Raw genomic sequence first — 12,801 nt, 5'->3', positions numbered from 1 at the left:
TAGGAAATAATCTTCATGACAGAAATTCACAAATATAGCCTATATACATTTGAGAACAGAAACGCATCATGTAACTGTAAAAGTAAAAATAAAATAAAAAAATAACTACACGCTTGTTTGTAAAAAGGTTGTGAATTAGTATTCAATACGGTGACAAGTCACGTGACAAAAGAACGAAGGACTCAAACCCGAAGACTCGAGAGATGAACTAATCTTTTCTCTTTCCGTTACTGACAGCATAGCCTCTATGGGACTGACAGGAAGAACGAAAGACTCGAACCCGAACTCGAGACTCGAGAGATGAACTAATCTTTTCTCTTTCCGGTACTGACAGCATAGCCTCTATGGGACTGACAGGAAGAACGAAAGACTCGGCCGAACCCGAACTCGAGACTCGAAAGATGAACTAATCATTTCTGTTTCCAGTACAGATTCAGAACCCATATGTTGCGTAATGCGCATGCGCGGTCAACACAAAATGAACGAATCACTCTCTGAGACAACTCGGTAGTCCCGAGTCATATTAAAGATTCGTTCAAAATGAACGGAGAAAAGTGAAGCAAATTAGAAGCCCTCACTTCCTGATGGCTGAGCGTACTGCGCAGACTCAAACTGAGCTTGACGACGTGGATGTGACGTGACCAACCCGTCTGTCTTCTAGTAGCTGCATGTGCCAAGAGAAATCTGAATCATTCCCTTCCGAATCTTGCAGACATGGAGAGCGTGAGTATAGGAGCTGTCCATGAACTAGGAGCAGGAGCAACTTTATGACTCTCTATGGCTCTATTATCCTCTCTATTATCCTCTCTATTATCCCTTGACTTTATCGGACTTTATGCCTCCACGTCCCCCCGATTGACTGTGAGCTTCTCCTCCTGTCTCTACGGTAATTTCCAGAGAGTCGCGTGGTTATGACGCAATCGTTAGCCTACTTTTACAAAAACTGTTTCTACGGGTAACTGTTTCTAAACTGTAATGACAGCGCACACTTCTCAGTCGCTCCAGCAACGGACGCAACCCGGAAAAACTATCGGTGTGGATTTTTGCCGATAACGATAGTTCCACAAAACCGATGAATTGGTCGACCTCTAATATATAGCAGGAGCTCCATGAACATTCTTCAAAAATGGTTGTTTGGTGTTCCATGAAAAAAATTAAAATAAAAGTGTACAAATTTGGAACAACATGAGGGTCTTATTAACAGATCATCAGAGTTTTTGGACAGTTTTTGATATTTACAGTACATTCAACTTTTTTTTTTTTTTTAAGATCGAGGCTATATATAGCCTATTTTTTTTTTTTTTAAGCCGATAGTCTTTGTAATGAAAGATGTGTTGCTAAGCAAAACTAAGGTTAACTTCAGGCTACACAACATAATCACAAATTGTGTTGAACCAACACAAGAGCAGAGAAGCCCAACCAAACATGTTAGAACAAGTTACGCATGTGACAGGTTTCATGCTATTGGTAATCAAAGCTAGTCAAGCACGTTCCACCGCTTCCCATCACTTTATTGATTCCATTAGCGCTTTGACGATGCCATGTTGGCCTACTAATGGCTGAATGAAAGTGCCTGTGTGTTTGTACAGCTATGATTATGTGTACTGAATTGACAGTCGAGGCATGATATATTCCTACTGTCCCATTCCCTCAATGCTCATCAAAATATTAGGGCCAAATACAATAGGACTGTTCTAAACAAGTAGAGATCCACAACTCCCTCTAACTTAACACTTTTTCACTATCTCTATTAGTGGTGGGAGGTCTGTCCAGCACAGCTGTGTCACACATTTGGTTATATGTGCTAATTTTTCCATGTATATGCGAGACAGCTATTTAGAGAATCAAGTCGAAGGTCAAGCAGGCTCTGAGTCATACCATTTGATTAAATATTGGTCTGATCTGGAGAGGGACTAGGTTTTCTTTTACAAAAGCCTCAATGACTAACAAAAAAGCATTTGAGTATTTTGTGGTTCTTTAAAAAATCTCTCTTCAAAAGAAGCCTGAAAGGAGCCATTATAATGTTGTTTTTGAATCTTGAGTAAATGTGGGGGACAGACAGTTGAAAGGAAGAGAGGGAATAAAGGTTTAGATCTGAAATATGCCCTTGTCTGTTCAGACCACTTCAGCTCACAAAAGCATAACCTGATTCTTCTATGAATGTGTCTTTCCCTAAGGTATCATAAAAAGACACTAACTGTTCCCACAGTTCACCTGACAAGTGAATGACTACTCTGATAAGAACAGAAAAGACTTAACAGTACCATCTCATCTCATTTAAAGGGATAGGTCACCCAACCAAAAATGTATTCGCCCTCATCTTTCGTTAATCTTTAGAACATTTATAAAAATGTTGTGTCCATCCATTGAAAGTCCATGCAACCAAACTTTTCATGCATTAAAAAGTACAAAAAGACATCATATAGTTTGAATTAAACTGTTTCTGAAAATACAGGATTTATTTCTATCATGCACAGATTTAAGCTTTTATTCGCATGTGAACATTGATCAATGCACACACATTGCATTTAATATGATAAACATAGAACCGTACTTGCTTGATGTGCGAGAACAATCCTCACTGGTTGTTGTAGAAGCTCAAAAGTGCTTACATGACGTGAGAACAAACCTTATCAGTTCTTGCATGTCAATCAAGCACAACTGAGCTTCCGTTTATCATATTTGACATGCTCTATCTATGTGTGTTGATCAATGTCTGAATAAAAGCCTAAATGAAATCGGTTAATCATATAAATCAATCTTGTCTCATCAGAAGACTTGGATTAAACTCCTAGATTCATTTGGATTACTTGTACAATGTCTTTATAAACTTTTCAAAGCATAACATTTTTGGTTGCTTGGACTTTCAATGAAGGGACATAAATCTCTCAGGTTTCATTAAAAATATCTCCATTTATGTTTCAAAGATGAGCAAAACTGACATTGGTGCTGATGACGGGCTTGTGAGGATGGCATGGCGTGGCTTGGAGACAGCCGTAATGTGTTTGCCCTTGGACTAAATGACATCTGCCTGCTGACTGCTACTGTCTGTCACTGCTGACTGAGTCCTCTTGAAATGTGGATCTGGGTATGGTGAGAGAGAGAGAGAGAGAGAGAGAGAGAGAGAGAGAGAGAGATTGTGGGGAGAAATGCAGGTTGCTGCCCAGCTGTGCAAGAAAATCCCTTGTTCTATGTGTTGTGTGTGTGTGTGTGCACGTTGATCTTCGTTTGAGCGTGTGTGAGGTTATTCCTCACGAGCGGTATAACATATTCACAGACTCTAGATAAACAACTAATGAAATCCCTCTCTGCCTCCTAATCTAAATACCAGAGAGCACCTTGGGCACTTCACCAGACGCCTGGCAGGAAACCAACCTGCTGCTCAGAGCTTTCCCATTACCTTTCCTCATCTACCCTCTGCCTTGGCCTACACATCAAACAACTTATACCACCAGCACGAGCAATGCAGAGATCCTCGAAATGTACTCCAAAACAACAGTGTTTTATGGGTGCTGTGCTACACACGGTGACAAATGTAAAATAAGCACCTGAAAAGACTAATGGCCCGGTCTTCTGCCGAGGCCGTAAAAAAGCTGTAATTTTTGCCTGAGTGACAGGTAACATGGCTCTAAATCATTCGTTCTCCTTCTCTCTCACTCCAGTTGTCTCGTTTCTCCACCCCTGCAGTCTCCGGCCGAGCCTGCTCTCGCAGCATTGGAATTACTATTGGCAAATCGAGCCAGGCAGGATTAATTGTAATTCAAGGTCTATTACTGCAGCACTTGCTTGCTTTTGCTGGATTGCCAGTTGGGCACAGAAAGAATGACTGTTCTGAGAACTGCCCCGCTCTGAGATTGTAGATTAGCCTTTTGATGGAATTGGTAAAGCAGTGGAGCTTGACTCACGGTGGCCTCTCAAAAAAGAAAAAAAAGAAAAAAAAAAGATTTTAGAAGAGTATAGACAGAAGATGCAGAAAAAAAAAAAAACGAAAATAAGAATGAACTAAATCTGTGTGTGGGGGGTGAAAGGATTATCAGATTCCATCAAATGTGGAGATGTGCTGCCCCCCTGAGGAAAGATGAAAATCAAAGGGATCGAAGAGAGGGAGACACTCAGACAGAAGGAAGAGCAAAAGAGAGAGGGAGAGAGAGAGTAAATATCAGTGTTGTTATTAGGTTTTGCATGCCGGCACTGATTTCCAGCTGTCTCGCAGCCGGGGCTCTTGCGACTCTCTCAGCACTCGTAAATGTCACACCTCGTACATGCCAGTGTGCTTCAACACAGCCTATATTTACCTCCCAGAATGGCAACGTACACCACCACGGATCACCACTGCAAAGGCTGATGAATCATATAAGAAAGGATTTGGACCTTAAGCCTAGTTTTGAAAGAGGAGGACACCATCCCATGTCTCCACCTGCCAAACATTGAAATGCATTATGCAGATCATAAGATCACAGAGCACAGGAAGTGTCTGTACGGGAAGGAAACCAGGCTATAGCTGTTAGTCAAGGCTTTTATACAGAGTATAGGAGAACATTAGAGAGAGAAAAACAAGCAAGGTTATGTAGAGTGCATCACTGAGGACCAAAGGAAAGGATTGGTTCAAAGTATTCTTGTATTAAGAAATAAGGAACCCCTCAGGAATATTTTTCTGCATCAGTTGTATCATATATATTTACAACAAATAACAAACAAGTATTTCTTTACACTGTATATGTATGTGTTCATTTATTTTGTATGTACACATCTCATATCTTGAATGAGTCTTCATAAAAACATAGCCTTCCACATATACACAATGATATACCGCTGCAGACAAATTTTTACTATTATATTATATTATATTATATTATATTATATTATATTATATTATATTATATTATATTATATTATATTATATTATATTATATTATATTAGTAGTTCTTTATATGTCCTATAGAATTAAGTGGCTCTTGGTGATGTCGATGCCAAAGGTTGCATTAACTGGAAACGGCCTGTCATTTATTGAATTTTAAAAACTGTCAATCTTTATGACGGAGCATAAGGCAATTAGCATCTTTGCCTGCAACATGTGGCTTCTATGTGTAACTGTAATTTTTTATTATAAAAAGAATAAATAAATAATAAAATATTATGTTAATTGTGTATAAAATATAGATTATTTAAAATTATTATGATTCAACAATATATTTAAAAAGTAATTTTAATGAAAAAAGTGTTATATATATATACACTATAATTATATTAAAAGTATTATATATTTAATTAAATGATACATATGATGCAATTACATTTGTTTAATAATATAATAAGTTTGTAATGTTAAAATATATTTTATTATATTATAAAAATATTAAAATTGGGTATATTAGGATGATATGGCATACATCTATAATAATCACAGAAATCTGAAACAAACATGACGGATACAAATAGACAAAGATGAAAGATTTACAACTAAGTCCATCAGATTGATGGGTAAGGATTATTTGAAACGCAACCTCTGGTCTGTTCATAAAAAAAAAAAAAAAAAGGCACTGAACATACTGTACTATCTCACAAAACCTGCTCTAACATCCTGGTGTCGTGTCAGGACCATTTGAAAAGAGAATCATGGCCTGTTGGTTGGCTGTCTTTGACAAATATTGGAGCAGATCTCTAGAGAGAAGCGTTTAATCATCTGGCTGGCAAATAAAGTCTAATGGCATCTGCACACATCAGCACAGGTGATACAGTAGGTCCACTCCACACCCCATCATATATGTTGTGATACAGCCTTGAAGCCTTGTGTCTCTCCAGGGAACACAGGCATAACGCTCGTTACACTTGGCTGCACTGACTATGATTATTTATTTATCTCTCGCTGTACTTATTCCCTTTGCAGCATTCTGCCTATCTGTTCGACTCTCTTCGTTCAAGTTTTGGCTTTCTCCTGTCCTTCATCTTCTCATTGTGGCTCTCTGGTGGAAGCAGAGGGCGCTGTGGTTGAGGGAGCTCAGTGGAACCGATTCAGTCGAGTAGGTAAACAAGTCAGAGTTTTATCAGAGAGAAGACTCAGAAAAGGGGCCTGCTGGGTGAGTTGGGCCCCAGACTGAGGGCCCTCCCTCTCAGGGACAGCTTGAGCACTGCAGGGGGCAGCCTTTCAACAGGAACTTTGATGAGTACCAAAGGGACACTTTCATGAGGAGGGTCCCACACAGCTTCCACTGGGTCTGCGACAAATATCCCACCGTATCAACAACTCATCTATTAAGATGGGTAGACAGCAGGAGGATTCATTAGTGCCCGACTAAACAAAGAGCCATGTGTTTTGTTGCAAAATTAGCATCCAAGCATAGCAACACACAGCACATTATATCAAATTGTTGAATGCTGTCTCGTTGCTATGCCAATCTCATCTCATTCGTACAATGAGATGTTTCCTCATTTCTCCTCTGCTTCTAGCTAGGGCAGTGTTTTTCTGCAAGGACAACAACATCGCTAATTGAAAAATCAAGCCTTTTTAGGCATAGACATATCGTTGATTATGAATTGTGATCAAACATTCTGGTTGATGAGGAATTTGGAACGGATACATAGTAGAAAGTTCTCTTTTTTAAAAATAATCTTCTCATTGATCTTTCTTTCACAAACCAGATAAATGTATTTCATCCCTTTGCATCATCCAAGTGAAGTCACCATTTTTTCTCCCTCTAGCCACACAAGTAATTTAATTTTAAATTATTCCAACTTTGAATTGAAATCGATCTACAAATGAAAGGCAATTAAAAACCACAGAGTTTTTTTTTAGTAAGCCTCGCTCACGTTGTATTATTGATAACTGAGTAAATTTAGACAAATTAGAGAGGTGACTGAGATCTAGACTGGTGTGTTGAGGAGGAAACTGCGTGTTTGTTTTTCCTTTTCAGGCCCCCTGTGTGTGATGTTGGGGGAACAGAATATGTTATCACGAAACCCTGGAGGAACAGACTTCAGAGCGATCAACATGAGGCCCGGCTCCTCTCTTCCTCTTTGGACTATAAAAGCTCTGATTCTTAGTCTAGCGAAATCAATAGCTAACGATGCACAATTAAAAGGAATAGTTCACCCAAAAAAAAAAAAAAAAATGTGTGTCATCATTTACTCAAATCAAATGTGTTGGCACTAGATGCACTGCATTATCTCATGTCGCATACATGAGAATCAATGGTGTTTGGCAACTATTTTTGTAGTTTATTTCAGTTTTAACTGAAGTCAATTACCATTGAAAAAATAACTTAAATGTTGGTCTCTTTCCCACACAAAGTTTTCTGTGGCTTCAGAACACTTGGAATATAATACACACGTCATACAGTCTATTTTATGAAGGTGCTTTATTTTGTAGTCTGACAGCTTCAGTCCCCTTTCACATGCATTCGATTTAAAAAAGAGCCAGGATATTATATCAGGTAAGAAAAAAAAAAAAAGAAACACTTTTGAATAAGTTTATAGTAATAAAGTACTTACAAATCATTTGCAAACTATTAGTTTATAGTTAATTCATAGTAAATATATTGTAGTCTCTACATTGTTAATATATTAATAGGCTATATACAAATAGTGAGTTATTCATTCATTGTCACAGTAATAAACCAAATTATTATTGTTTAATTAGCTCAAATGTAAAGAGATAATGTTTTATTTTTTTTATGCTTCGTTAACACCTTATTAACTGTAAATAGTTCTCACATTAGATTAGGTCATGGAAAATGGGAAAAGGTAATTAAAAGCTATAACAAACCTATAGAGATTAATTGCATTATTGTTAAGAAATATATATATATATTTTAGGGGTATAAGTTTATATAAGTTTAGGGGTATAGACGAGGGAGACACATACCTGTTTACACCTGGTATTTGAATCCATCTCTTTAGTTCAATTGACAAAATAAGCTTGCACAGTTTATGAACGCACTCCAGAGACGACGGATAAACCTATAGAGTAGCAGCTTTCATTTCTGCTCTGATATCTGCGAGATCACACAGAATGTGGTGAGTGTGTGTTAGAAATCAGGAATGGTGTGCGAACATTGTGCTTGGTACGTTTTTCATCTTCAAACCTAACCTGGGTCTCCAGCCAAAAGTTTAAATCCAGTCTGGCTACTGCGCTTCCCATAATGTTTACGCATTAGGTCAGTAGGTGGAGATTAGGAGGTCTTTTGTGGCTGTTCGAACACATTTTGACCACATGAGCATTTACACTACGAAATCAATCCGGTCAAATGCGTTTTCGACTCTGGAAGTGGTCCAAAGTAAACAAGCTCAAAACATTTTAGACCACGTTTACACTTGTATTTAGCGTCGTCCACTTTTAATCCAATCGACCAAAACACATCTTAATACCAGGTGTAAACAAGCTGAAAAACTGCCCATTCTCATATCTCTCTCTCCGTATATATATATATATATATATATATATATATATATATATATATATTAGGGCTGGGAATCAAAAAAAAAAAAAAAAAACCAATTAATTGCATTTCCCCCAAGCTTGTAATCATCAATATTTAAACTTAGAATCACCTAATTAAATCAAACAACACAGGGAAAAAAGGAACAGAAAATAGCCTCTATATTAAAATAATATTAAACATCAATATATCAATATATTATTATTTTTCAATAATCAATCAACATAATCAATTAAACAGATTTTTTTTTTTTTTTACTAATTACCCAAATAAAATATAGTCCTACAAAGCTATTATTACCAGAGCATGTGATCAGAGCAGGTCATTTTACCATTGTTGCCCAGCATGACTATACCAGCTCAGTAGGGCTATTGCAAACAGAAGTCTACTACTGAGACATTTCACGTTATTTGAGCTGACTTTGCTTTTCCAGTGCGTGATCGGTACATGATTCGAGCGTTTGGGCCGTTAACGACAGAGCAGAACATTGTGCAGAGAGCGCAAACACAGAGCGGAAAAGACCCGCTCATGAAAGCTGCGCGAGAATGAAACCTGATCGCCGAACACGGATAGGCGGGACGGCGTATTTTCGGCCTTTTCAATTAGCAGCCGCAACAGGAAATCATTCAAACGAGGCAAAAAAAAAGTGCTGCGTTAATTGCGTTTTTTGTTTGTTTTGTTTTTGTTAAACATCTCAAATTAAACGCAAAGATTAACGTGTTAATTCCCCCAGCCCTAATATATATATATATATACACACACACACACACACACACACACACACACACACAACTCACCATTTGTGTTCCACAGAAGAAACAAGGTCAAACATTATGATGGTAAATGATGACAGAATTTTCATTTTCAGGTGAACTTTCCCTTTAAGAAGCCGGAGCCGGTCATTTCTTATGGTGAGTGAAGAGTGTCCAAGGTTAAAATATGCTGCTTTGAATTTCCAAGAGCTTGTTCTAGGCTCATCTCGTTGAACGCTGCGTGACACTGTGAGGTCCAGGACCATTGTGGAGAGCTTAGCTTAATTGTATTTTAATCCAAGTTCTCTACAACAGGTCATAGTTTCTAACACTTCACTTCTCCTGGCATAGTCAAATCATTAACCCTCATTAAAATTGAGAGCTGAGCAGGTGGAAAGGCTAACTGTTTTGTTCCAGAGCTCTTAAAAAAAACAGCCTGCTGATCTTTTGCATTCACATAAAATGGGGTACTATCCAACATTAAGAAAAAAACTAAAGTCAACAAATGTTATATGCCACCCTTGTGCAATTAGGCTAACTATGTACCAAATAGATATTGTAAACTTTTATAAACTCTCCCTAATCTGCTCATCTATCACTCAAGGGCATCGTGGGGGTAATCAAGGTTAACTTGGCACCAGTCAGTACACTCTAAACAAAAATGGTGCTAAATAGCACTAAAAGTGGTTCATTGGCTTATAATCATAGGGGAACCACTTTAAGTGCCATATAGCACCTATCTTTAAAGGTGCTATACAGCACCTTTGTCAAATGGTGCAAAGTAGAACCATAAGAGGTGCCATATAGCACCTTGGTTGTTTATAATTGCTTCAACAAAAATGGTGCTCAACAGTACCCAACAGTGGTTCTTTGGCTCGTAATAATAGGGGAACCTCTTTTGGTACTATATGGCACTTAAGAAGCTTTATAGCACATTTGTCAAATGGTGCTATATAGAACCATTTATGTTTTTTTGTTTTTTTTTACATTTGAGGTAGTAGGGCCCATTATCATGCCAGATACTACAATTGATGAGTCAATATGCTCCTAAATGACAATTACTTACAAGATGGATAATTAATTTCTTACCAAATCGTGGCTTAAAAGATTCAAAATCCTGTAAAAAAATGTTCTGTGGTCAAAAAGTCTTGTGTGGGGGCCCTGGAATATATATAGGCGGGACTTGTATTCAGGAAAATCACTATATTTTAATGTCGTTTTTCTAATCCTATCACCAACTAAACTAAGAGACTAAGAGAGCCTTTAAATAACTGTAGGTGCTTAACAGGTTTTTTGTATGGTAATGGTGCCATATAGCACCTTAACCACCCCAAAGAACCGCTAAAGAACCGCTGAAGAACCAAACTGGGCTTAACAGGTTCTTTAAATGGTAGTGGTGCTATATAGCACCTTAACCACCGCAAAGAACCCCTGAAGAACCGCTGAAGAACCATTTTTTTTTAGTGTGTATAGTTGATATTTTTTTCTGTCTATGTATATATATATATATATATATATATATATATATATATATATATATATATATATATATATATTCGTATTTGACTCAGATTCCTTTCTTTCGTCTTATAAAAGTTGCTATTCACTATCAAGGACAGCAGCATCTGCATGAAAGGCCTCACTACAGATTTCATCTTGTGGCGTACTTTCTCTGCAGCTTGGTGTTAGACCGAGGGCCACTTCCATTATCCAACGGGCTTTGTCCACAGCCCAATGCCATTTCATTTGTCAGTTTCACTGGGTAAGTGCCTGTGATATATCATGTCCCACTGCCTTCCTGATAACAAGAATGGAAACTAAGCACTTTCGCTGTGCCTCTTCCCAGAAGCCGTGGCATGGAAGCGGGATATGAAGCGCATGCAAAGAGATGCACTCACTGGAGAAGGAGCCATCTTCATAGATGTCTAAGTAACTTAAGCAATAAATATAAAGTACATGGCAAGATACAGTTAAGTATCGATCAGATTTACCAGAAAACCTATTTTGAAGCTCAAGAAATCATGGTTAGCTTGACAACTTTATTGAGAGGTCTTTGCCAACTGGTCTACCAATTCAAACTAAGGCTTGTTAAATGAGTTTGGTTTTGGCCTGATACATCTCAAAGTGCCACTTACAACATCTTAGCCTCAACTCAAAAGGTCTTTTCATTTCATCTGTTATTTTTATCAAGCTTCATTTACTTCATGAAATCCAATTATGATCACAGGAACGATGATCGCAAAGAATAAATCAACAAGCAATAGTCAGTAACTGCTATTTGTCTTTGACACTATTAGGTCCCTGCGTGAAGCCGGTCTCCAGGGAGCCTGCTCTGTTTTCTCTGTTCCGAGAAAATGCTAACAAGCATGTCTTCGTTCTTTTTAGTGAGATTGACAAGTCCAGACTGGATTTATTGATTTTCTCACCTCTATTTCTTATTTCAATCTAAATGGAGAACATTCTGTAGGTGCAGAGTATTTTTCGAAGACCTTTATGTCACCATTTCTCTGCCATTTCATAACCATACTGCCCTCTCAGGGCACTAAAATGTCTGAAGGTAGGCACAGCCATCCAAGCAGTAAGTAAATACTGCAGGTTTTAAACGGAGCATATAAATCTTGTTTTTTATATCATGAGAACTTTTCTTTCTGGAATCCTCCATTCGGTTTTATAAGCATCCACAACAAAACATTGCAAAGGTGAAGCCTGCCACCTTCAGTAAGCCGCATGCTGTTGATGAGAGCTCATGCTGACACACGCACCTCCTGCAAACATGCAGTGGCGACCAATTTTCTGAAAGATCTCTATTTATAGCCCTCTTAAGAGCTGCAACATGCTACAAAGGAGAATTAAAAGTGCTTAATTGTGCACATTATGCCTCTAAAATGAATCCCAGTGAAAGCGCCCTTGTGTGCTACACTCCAACAAACCAACATTTTCCTCTTTACTCTTTTGGCCAATGTTCTGCTTGCACTAATTAGGGCCTAGGTGACATATGGTAAACATTTGCCGCCGATTTGTTCCCGCTTGCTTTCTGTGCATTTAGTTGAGTTTAATGCACCTTGTGCCTGAATGAGAAAGCTCAAATGTACTCTTAGTGCAGGGAGAGGCCTTTCATTAGTGCTATTAGAAAGTGGCAGGAATTTAAATTGGTTGCGATAAATTAACAGCCCCACTGGGAGCTCAGGCCTGAGCCAGCTAATATGCAATTATATTAGGCAGCTTTGCATCTCCATCTCTGCTTATCTGGAATAGTGCATGCTGGGAAAGGGGGCCTCCCACCCAGCTCAGGGATGGGAGGCCTGCTGGATTAAACGTTCAAATGGTTAATTGGGAACAGCTTGTATCTGCAGCACTTACTACGCGACATCAACATTGCCTGCTTTAAAAGCGCACAGATATTATCTTGAACGGACAATCTGTTCAGAGTCTTCACTTCACTTTTACGACTTCAGAAACAAAGCAACTTCATTTCTAATAAGACATAGTGGACATAGCATATTAAAAAGAATACATCAGCGAGAGCAGCTGAATCATGCTGTTTTCTCATCTAACACCTGTTGGCTTCAGATATGCATTATTGAAAACCCCTACAGAGAAGACGTAAGCAACC

General features: G+C 38.2%; 1 long non-coding RNA gene across 1 annotated transcript in view; it reads right to left on the bottom strand.

The window, feature by feature from the left end:
• LOC309493128 overlaps positions 1-2,568 on the bottom strand; it is a 103,137-nt gene extending 100,569 nt beyond the window's left edge. Inside the window, exon 1 of the long non-coding RNA XR_014203808.1 lies at positions 2,555-2,568. This is a non-coding gene — a long non-coding RNA (uncharacterized lncRNA). The remainder of the gene's footprint in view (positions 1-2,554) is intronic.
• Between the last annotated feature and the right edge of the window lie 10,233 nt (positions 2,569-12,801).

This window comes from Leuciscus leuciscus (genome assembly GCF_965113295.1).
Source record: "Leuciscus leuciscus genome assembly, chromosome: 2".
Lineage (NCBI taxonomy): Eukaryota > Metazoa > Chordata > Actinopteri > Cypriniformes > Leuciscidae > Leuciscus > Leuciscus leuciscus.
This window is presented reverse-complemented; position numbering and strand designations above follow the sequence as displayed.